The 10281-nt window shown below is 45.5% G+C and overlaps 1 protein-coding gene across 1 annotated transcript in view; it reads right to left on the bottom strand.

The window, feature by feature from the left end:
* LOC139760247 (uncharacterized) overlaps nt 1-10281 on the bottom strand; it is a 753913-nt gene that overhangs the window by 671503 nt on the left and 72129 nt on the right. The window contains exon 2 of the mRNA XM_071683168.1: nt 9926-9965. The gene's annotated coding sequence lies outside the window, so the exon portion shown is untranslated. The remainder of the gene's footprint in view (nt 1-9925; nt 9966-10281) is intronic.

Here is a 10281-nt window from a genome sequence, read left to right as displayed (position 1 = left end):
TGTGTGTGTGTGTGTGTGTGGTGCAACAGCTGAGGTAGTCAGGTAAACTCACTGCCTCAGCCATTTTTACTGTAACCCTTTCCAACCTCTCTCTCTCTCTCTCTCTCTCTCTCTCTCTCTCTCTCTCTCTCTCTCTCTCTCTCTCTCTCTCTCTCTCTCTCTCTCTCTCTCTCTCTCACAGCCCCACAGGGACCACTCCTCCTCATATCTCCTCCCTGGCCCAGCCCACCATCCCATCTTCCATCACACAGACCCATACCTCCTCCTCCTCCTCCTCCTCCTCCCAGATCCATTTATCATCTCACCTTCTATACATATTACACACAACTTCCTCTCCTTCCATCTTTATATTACACACAACTTCCTCACCTTCCATCTTTATATTACACACAACTTCCTCTCCTTCCATCTTTATATTACACACAACTTCCTCTCCTTCCATCTTTATATTTCCTCTAACTCAAAATCCGTGGCGGTCTCTCCAGGAAGACCATGGTCTCTCCCTCAGACCAGCTGGGCCTGACGGACCTCAGACCTGATGTAATCACGAGAGAAATAGGGAAAGACTTTGAATAAGTACACACACACACACACACACACACACACACACACACACACACACACACATACACACACTACACAGACACAGACACACACAGATACACACACACACACACACACACATACACACACACACACACACACACACACACACACACACACACACACACACACACACACTACACAGACACACACAGATACACACACACACACACACACACACACACACACACACACACACACACACACACACACACACACACAGCCAGTAATAACACAGGCTGGGCTGCAGAGGACGAAAGAAAATTTCACGAACCCACAAACCATATTTGAAAGAAATCCTGACTTAGTGTTAACTTCACGCTATAAATCGTAGCTAAGGATCTTATAACTAACGTAGATTTATACCTGGACGACTGGAATATTAAAGACGATCTTTTTTGTTTGTTTTCCAGGATGTTCAACTGTTCGTAAATTTCCGCTTGACGTCCTGTCTCTCTGGGGTGATGGTGGCGAACTGTGTGTGTGTGTGTGTGTTGCAGCTGGTGAGGCACTTCATGTGATCAGCTGTGTGTGTGTGTGTGTGTGTGTGTGTGTGTGTGTAGTGTGTGTGTGTGTGTAGTGTGTGTGTGTGTGTGTGTGTGTGTGTGTGTGTGTGTGTGTGTGTGTGTGTGTGTGTGTTACTGGGTGTTGCTGGGTGTTAGTACCAGCCTAAGCCACTCAAAGGCTTTCCCAGGACCTCGCAACACACAATCACCATCATCACCATCACCATCACCACCATCACCATCATCACCACCATCACCATCACTATCACCACCATCACCATCACTATCACCATCACTATCACCACCAACACCACCATCACCATCACTATCACCACCATCACCATCACTATCACCACCATCACCATCACTATCACCATCACTATCACCACCAACACCACCATCACCATCACTATCACCACCATCACTATCACCACCATCACTATCACCACCATCACCACCATCACCATCACTATCACCACCATCACCACCATCACCATCACTATCACCACCATCACCACCATCACCATCACTATCACCACCATCACCCACCACAGCTACCATAACAACCACCAGCACCACGCCACCATCAGCCACCATCAGCCACCATCAGCCACCATCAGCCACCATCACCATCACCTCCACCACAATCACCACCAGCCACCACCATCGACTGCCACAACCACAATGTACAATTTCCACCTCAGTGGCTTGGGAAATCCCCCGCTGGAAAGCGCCAGAATTTGATGACCAGAGAGAGAGAGAGAGAAGAGAGAGAGAGAGAGAGAGAGAGAGAGAGAGAGAGAGAGAGAGAGAGAGAGAAGAGAGAGAGAGAGAGAGAGAGAGAGAGAGAGAGAGAGAGAGAGAGAGAGAGAGAGAGAGAGAGAGAGAGAGAGAGAGAGAAGAGAGAGAGCTAGTTCATTTGTAAATGGATACTGCGCCGTAACATTATTAAATAGGAATTAATAGTATTTTAAACGAACGCAGCTCTTATAACTGTGTTACGGGGCTCAGGCTCGGCCGCCAGTTTCATTTCGTAATTGCGTTAGTAAACATAAAGTCAGGGAGGGGATTCCAGAGGCACATATACGCCTCTCTGTCTCCCTTCCCTCCATCCCTACCACCTGAGGACATCAACTTAGGGACTCGAAGAGAGATTTAAGTATACTCTACATGTGTCTCGCTCTTGTGTTAAGATCCCACTGTTCTATATGTGGTTACATGTGGTCTAGCTTCACTGTTCTATATGTGGTTACATGTGGTCTAGCTTCACTGTTCTATATGTGGTTACATGTGGTCTAGCTTCACTGTTCTATATGTGGTTACAAGTGGTCTAGCTTCACTGTTCTATATGTGGTTACATGGGGTCTAGCTTCACTGTTCTATATGTGGTTACAAGTGGTCTAGCTTCACTGTTCTATATGTGGTTACAAGTGGTCTAGCTTCACTGTTCTATATGTGGTTACATGTGGTCTAGCTTCACTATTCTATATGTGGTTACATGTGGTCTAGCTTCACTGTTCTATATGTGGTTACAAGTGGTCTAGCTTCACTGTTCTATATGTGGTTACATGGGGTCTAGCTTCACTGTTCTATATGTGGTTACAAGTGGTCTAGCTTCACTGTTCTATATGTGGTTACAAGTGGTCTAGCTTCACTGTTCTATATGTGGTTACATGTGGTCTAGCTTCACTATTCTATATGTGGTTACAAGTGGTCTAGCTTCACTGTTCTATATGTGGTTACAAGTGGTCTAGCTTCACTGTTCTATATGTGGTTACAAGTGGTCTAGCTTCACTGTTCTATATGTGGTTACATGGGGTCTAGCTTCACTGTTCTATATGTGGTTACAAGTGGTCTAGCTTCACTGTTCTATATGTGGTTACAAGTGGTCTAGCTTCACTGTTCTATATGTCGTTACATGTGGTCTAGCTTCACTCTGTTGGACCAATGGACAATATCAGACAACACAGTGGGATAATAATGATAAAAATAATAATAATAAAAATAATAATAATAACAATAACTATAATCATGATGATAATAATGATATATAAATGATGATAATGATGATGATGATTATAATGATAATAATAATAATAATAATAATAATAATAGTAATAATAATAGTAATAATAATGATGATAGTCATAATAATATCAATAATAATAATGATAATAATAATAATAATAATAATAATAATAATAATAATAATAATAATAATGATAATGAAAAACAATTTGTTTAGGGAGGTGAATGCAAAAATTTAGGAAAGAGGGGCAAGTATGCAGTCTGTTGTGGATGAGAGAGCTTGGGAAGTGAGTCAGTTGTTGTTCGCTGATGATACAGCGCTGGTGGCTGATTCGGGTGAGAAACTGCAGAAGCTGGTGACTGAGTTTGGTAAAGTGTGTGAAAGAAGAAAGCTGAGAGTTAATGTGAATAAGAGCAAGGTTATTAGGTACAGTAGGGTTGAGGGACAAGTCAATTGGGAGGTAAGTTTGAATGGAGAGAAACTAGAGGAAGTGAAGTGTGGACTTAGCAGCGGTTCGAACTATGGAAGCGGAAGTGAGTCACAGGGTCAGGGTGGGGGAGGGGGCGAAGGTTCTGGGAGCGATGAAGAATGTGTGGAAGGCGAGAATGTTATCTCGGAGAGCAAAAATCGGTATGTGCGAGTGTGTGTGTGTGTGTGGTTCCAACAATGTTATATGGTTGCGAAGCGTCGGCTATAGATAGGGTTGTGCGGAGGAGGGTGGATGTGCTGGAAATGAGATGTTTGAGGACAATATGTGGTGTGAGGTGGTTTGATGTTTGAGGACAATATGGGGTGTGAGATGGTTTGATGTTTGAAGACAATATGGGGTGTGAGGTGGTTTGATGTTTGAAGACAATATGGGGTGTGAGGTGGTTTGATGTTTGAAGACAATATGGGGTGTGAGGTGGTTTGATGTTTGAAGACAATATGGGGTGTGAGGTGGTTTGATGTTTGAAGACAATATGGGGTGTGAGGTGGTTTGATGTTTGAGGACAATATGTGGTGTGAGGTGGTTTGATGTTTGAGGACAATATGTGGTGTGAGGTGGTTTGATGTTTGAGGACAATATTTGGTGTGAGGTGGTTTGATGTTTGAGGACAATATGTGGTGTGAGGTGGTTTGATGTTTGAAGACAATATGGGGTGTGAGGTGGTTTGATGTTTGAGGACAATATGTGGTGTGAGGTGGTTTGATGTTTGAAGACAATATGGGGTGTGAGGTGGTTTGATGTTTGAGGACAATATGTGGTGTGAGGTGGTTTGATGTTTGAAGACAATATGGGGTGTGAGGTGGTTTGATGTTTGAGGACAATATGTGGTGTGAGGTGGTTTGATGTTTGAAGACAATATGGGGTGTGAGGTGGTTTGATGTTTGAGGACAATATGGGGTGTGAGGTGGTTTGATCGAGTGAGTAATGAAAGGGTAAGAGAGATGTGTGGTAATAAAAAGTCTTGTTCCTGGCACTACCTAGCTGGAGGGGAAGGTGGATGCTATTTCATGTGTGGCGGGGTGGCGACGAGAATGGATGAAGGCAGCAAGTATGAATATGTACATATGCATATATGTATATGTCTGTGTATGTATATGTATGTATATGTGCGTGTGTGGGCGTTTATGTATATACATGTGTATGTGGGTGGGTTGGGCCATTCTTTCGTCTGTTTCCTAGCGCTACAAGTATCTCCCCAGGTCACACACAAGTATCTCCCCAGGTCACACACAAGTATCTCCCCAGGTCACACACAAGTATCTCCCCAGGTCACACACAAGTATCTCCCCAGGTCACACACAAGTATCTCCCCAGGTCACACACAAGTATCTCCCCAGGTCACACACAAATATCTCCCCAGGTCACACACACAAATATCTCCCCAGGTCACACACACAAATATCTCTCCAGGTCACACACAAGTATCTCCCCAGGTCACACACAAGTATCTCCCCAGGTCACACACAAGTATCTCCCCAGGTCACACACACAAATATCTCCCCAGGTCACACACACAAATATCTCCCCAGGTCACACACACAAATATCTCCCCAGGTCACACACACAAATATCTCTCCAGGTCACACACAAGTATCTCCCCAGGTCACACACAAGTATCTCCCCAGGTCACACACACAAATATCTCCCCAGGTCACACACACAAATATCTCCCCAGGTCACACACACAAATATCTCCCCAGGTCACACACACAAATATCTCTCCAGGTCACACACAAGTATCTACCCAGGTCACACACAAGTATCTCCCCAGGTCACACACACAAATATCTCCCCAGGTCACACACACAAAAATCTCCCCAGGTCACACACAAGTCTCTCCTCAGGTCACACAAACAATTATCTCCCCAGGTCACACACAAGTATCTCCCTAGGTCACACACAAGCATCTCCCTAGGTCATACAGGCATCTCCTCAGGTCACACACAAGTATCTCCCCAGGTCACACACAAGTATCTCCCCAGGTCACACACAAGTATCTCCCCAAGTCACACACAAGTATCTCCCCAGGTCACACACAAGTATCTTCCCAGATCACACACAAGTATCTCCCTAGGTCACACACAAGTATCTCCCTAGGTCATACAGGCATCTCCTCAGGTCACACACAAGTATCTCCCCAGGTCACACACAAGTATCTCCCCAGGTCACACACAAGTATCTCCCCAAGTCACACACAAGTATCTCCCCAGGTCACACACAAGTATCTTCCCAGATCACACACAAGTATCTCCCTAGGTCACACACAAGTATCTCCCCAGGTCACACACAAGTATCTCCCCAGGTCACACACAAGTATCTCCCCAGGTCACACACAAGTATCTCCCCAGGTCACACACAAGTATCTCCCTAGGTCACACAGACAAGTATCTCCCCAGGTCACACACAAGTATCTCCCCAGGTCACACACAAGTATCTCCCCAGGTCACACACAAGTATCTCCCCAGGTCACACACACAAGTATCTCCCCAGATCACACACAAGTATCTCCCCAGGTCATACAGGTCACACAGAGGCATCTCCCCTGAACTCTGTGATGGTTCCACAGCCATACCCAGGTCACAGAGGGGCGTTCTCCTGCCCCCAACCCTCCCCCAACCCTCCCCCATGATCACAAATGTACAGTTACATCTTACTGTCAACTGTTACGTTATATCTGTGGCGTTCCGTCTCTCTCTCTCTCTCTCTCTCTCTCTCTCTCTCTCTCTCTCTCTCTCTCTCTCTCTCTCTCTCTCTCTCCAACGTTACTGTCCAGTTACAAAATACACATTGCTACTCTATTCACGACAGGCAAGTCCATTATCTCTCTCTCTCTCTCTCTCTCTCTCTCTCTCTCTCTCTCTCTCTCTCTCTCTCTCTCTCTCTCTCTCTCTCTCTGCCGCCTCCGTCCACACATCTCGGGTCGACACAGCCACGCCTCTTGGCTTCCCAGTAATGACGGAGAGTCATCACGCAACACTGGACGAATCTGGTCACTGAACACTAGCCCTGCGTGGCTACCTACCTACCTACCCCCGTGCACCCACACCTTGGCTGAGGAGGTGCAGCCAGGCCTCCCTCACTCACCCCAGTGCAAACTTGTGGGTCATTCCAGTGCGTGACGGAAGCACTGAGTGCTGAGAGAGAGAGAGAGAGAGAGAGAGAGAGAGAGAGAGAGAGAGAGAGAGAGAGAGAGAGAGAGAGAGAGAGATAAGATCACCACTTACGAAGCATCTTATTCTGACAGTAATGTTAACTATTCATAAGCATTATCATACCATTTGCCTTCACTCACACTCTTATTTCAGATAATGTAAGTCTGACTTCGACGTAGCAGACGACCTTTTTAATACTATCTCATCTCTTATCTTGCCTTCTTCAATCGTCTTTTTCCCCGTACGAAAGGCACTGAGAAATACAACTTCAGTGGATGCAGAAATAGAAATGAAAAAGCATAATAATACTTACATTCTCCAGAGATGGACAATGGGATACGTCCACTCCACACACACATACACTACTCGCAAAGAAGATGGGAAACATCTCCCATGCCAGTGGAACCATCATAGGAAAATAATAGATCAAAGGATTTCTGGTGGATTTTCGAAGGTCATGAGGATGCGTCTTCGTCACTGGGTCGTTCGTCTAAGTCTTTTCGCCGACAAGAGCTTCGTCATCAGGTCAGTCAACTGCTCTTATGAAACTACTTATCCGTGACTGGCCGAGGATTTCGACGCATGGCACGATCTGGCCATTTATGCTTCGACGCATGGAACAATCTAGCTATTAGTATTTCGACGCAAAGGACGCTCTAGCCATTTATGTTTCGACGCATGGAACGGTCTGGCCATTCATGTTTCGATGCATGGGTGACTTGGCCATTTATGTTTCGACGCATGGGTAACTTGGCCATTTAGGTTTCGACGCATGGTAATATGGCCTCTTATGTTTCGTCGCATGGCCATTCATGCTTCGACGCATGGGTAACTCGGCCATTTATGTTTCGACGCATGGGTAACTTGGCCATTCATGTTTCGATCCATGGTAATTTGGCCTCTTATGTTTCGACGCATGGACATTTATGCTTCGACGCATGGGTAACTTGACCATTTATGTTTCGACGCATGGGTAACTTGGCCATTTACGTTTCGACGCATGGGTAACTTGGCCATTTATATTTCGACGCACTGAACTACCAGGCCATTAATATCTCGGCGCATGAGACGTGCACTGTCTACGCACTGTATCGTTCTTTCTCAGTGCGCCAAAGAATCTAACCCAAAATGTCCTTCATATTCATGTTTGAGCACCTCATTTATGTCTGGCCTATCTCAGACGTTCGTGATGATCCAACCACACCACTTCCAGGGCCTCTCTCTCTCTCTCTCTCTCTCTCTCTCTCTCTCTCTCTCTCTCTCTCTCTCTCTCTCTCTCTCTCTCAGGAGCCCTGATTCACCTCATTTGGTTAACGACACATATACTTCTCAGAAAACTCATCTCACGTGGATGCGCCCTGCTATCCATGTTTCATCAGCCTGGAGTGTGCGAGCGATGCAGTTCCAAACAGACTTCACTAACTGAAGAGTCGTGAGTTCGTGCTGCACTCGACAGCGGTTTAGAGATACATTTATTGCCCTGTCCACCTAGACGACACATACCGATCCCAGTCTTGTCCAATAAATGTATAAGATACATATGGCGATATCTGTTCCTCATGTTCCAAAGAAAAAAGCCTTCCTCCTCAGCTTACACTGGGGATGCAAACCATCAGAAAAGTCCAGTTCCAGGATGAGGGTGGCCTTACAGAGTAGAGAGCTGGCCCCCGTTCTTAAAACTCTCCCTGGCTGAGACGAAGCATCTGCTGCTTTTACACACACACACACACCCATACCACGAGCAATCCTGCAGGTCGTACGTTACACATGAGCAACTGTCCAGAGTGGCAGTGGCTGCCGACAGGTTACCATCCCGATTTGATGGGTGTTAACGTGGTGCCTGGAACTGTCTTATATCCTACGTTTTAAGAACTAATAATCTTACTTTCTGTCTCATTAACACTATGCGAGCGAGTTAGCCTCACACAGTTTTACCCCCACATTCGCCACGCACCTATTCGACTCACTGTCACTACTTATCCTCACATTTTACTCCCTTCTTTTACTCATTATAAGTTGGAGTATAAACAAGGGAAAGTTCAACAAGCCTATGTTCCCCCAGTGAGCCTCTGACATGATGATGTGGCATCTGGGCCTCATTTGCAAGCGTTTCTTCTCTTCTATCTTTCTTCCCTCACGCTGTTATCTCACATTTAGCTTGCTCTCTGGGCGTACCAAATGTACGAGCAGGCTATTTATGTCTCGATGCATTAGATGACCTGGCTATTTGTGTCTCGACGCATTAGACGACCTGGCTATTTATGTCCCGACGCATTAGACTACCTGGCTATTTATGTCTCGATGCATTAGATGACCTGGCTATTTATGTCTCGACGCATTAGACGACCTGGCTATTTATGTCCCGACGCATTAGACTACCTGGCTATGTATGTCCCAACGCATTAGATGACCTGGCTATTTATGTCTTGACGCATTAGACGACCTGGCTATTTATGTCCCAACGCATTAGATGACCTGGCTATTTATGTCTCGACGCATTAGATGACCTGGCTATTTATGTCCCGACGCATTAGACGACCTGGCTATTTATGTCCCGACGCATTAGACTACCTGGCTATGTATGTCCCGACGCATTAGATGACCTAGCTATTTATGTCTTGACGCATTAGATGACCTAGCTATTTATGTCTTGACGCATTAGATGACCTAGCTATTTATGTCTCGACGCATTAGATGACCTGCTATTTATGTGTCGACGCATTAGACGACCTGGCTATTTATGTCTCGACGCATTAGACTACCTGGCTATTTATGTATGTCTCGAACGCATTAGACGACCTGGCTATTTATGTCTCGACGCATTAGGACGACCTGGCTATTCATGTCTCGACGCATAGGACGACCTGGCTATTTATGTCTCGACGCACTGGACGACCTGAACAATTTGTCTCGACGCAAAGAACAAAGTGGCCGTTTCAGTCTGCACGAATGGGAAGATCTGGTCATTGAAGCCTGGACGCATGAAGCGACCTGGTCGTTCGAATCTTGACGCACGGTAGGGGGAGGGCGAGGGGACATAACCATTTACGCATCGACGCATGGAAACACAAAATTCTGCTCTGGTTCTACACCCTCGGCGCTTTCCTATATAACAACTGTAGAGGGAAAATAATGCTGTACTCACCAGAACACCTGGGCAGGATTTTCCTCACGTCACTTCGCCTCTGTTGAATGAAAAGAAAAAATATATATCATCAGACTACCTTTGATCACCAAAGACTGACATCAACTACATAAAAAGATGGAAATGAAATTTTGATGGAAGGCTTTTATTCATCCGGGTGTGTGTATATAATTCGTGTATGTGATGTCGCTCTTCATAATAGTAACACTCGAGGTGTGTTTACTGTTCTTATCTACGACGTGGACTTTCAGCACTCACTGTGAGAAGCAGCATTTTGCACAGGACATAAGAGAGAGAGAGAAAAAAAAGAAATTAATGTAAATTTTGCATACGTACTCACTCCACTAAACAAGAAA

Source organism: Panulirus ornatus, chromosome 36 (genome assembly GCF_036320965.1).
Source record: "Panulirus ornatus isolate Po-2019 chromosome 36, ASM3632096v1, whole genome shotgun sequence".
In the NCBI taxonomy this organism is placed as follows: Eukaryota; Metazoa; Arthropoda; class Malacostraca; order Decapoda; family Palinuridae; genus Panulirus; species Panulirus ornatus.
Note: the sequence above shows the minus strand (reverse complement) of the source record. Positions and strands in the feature narration are given on the sequence as shown.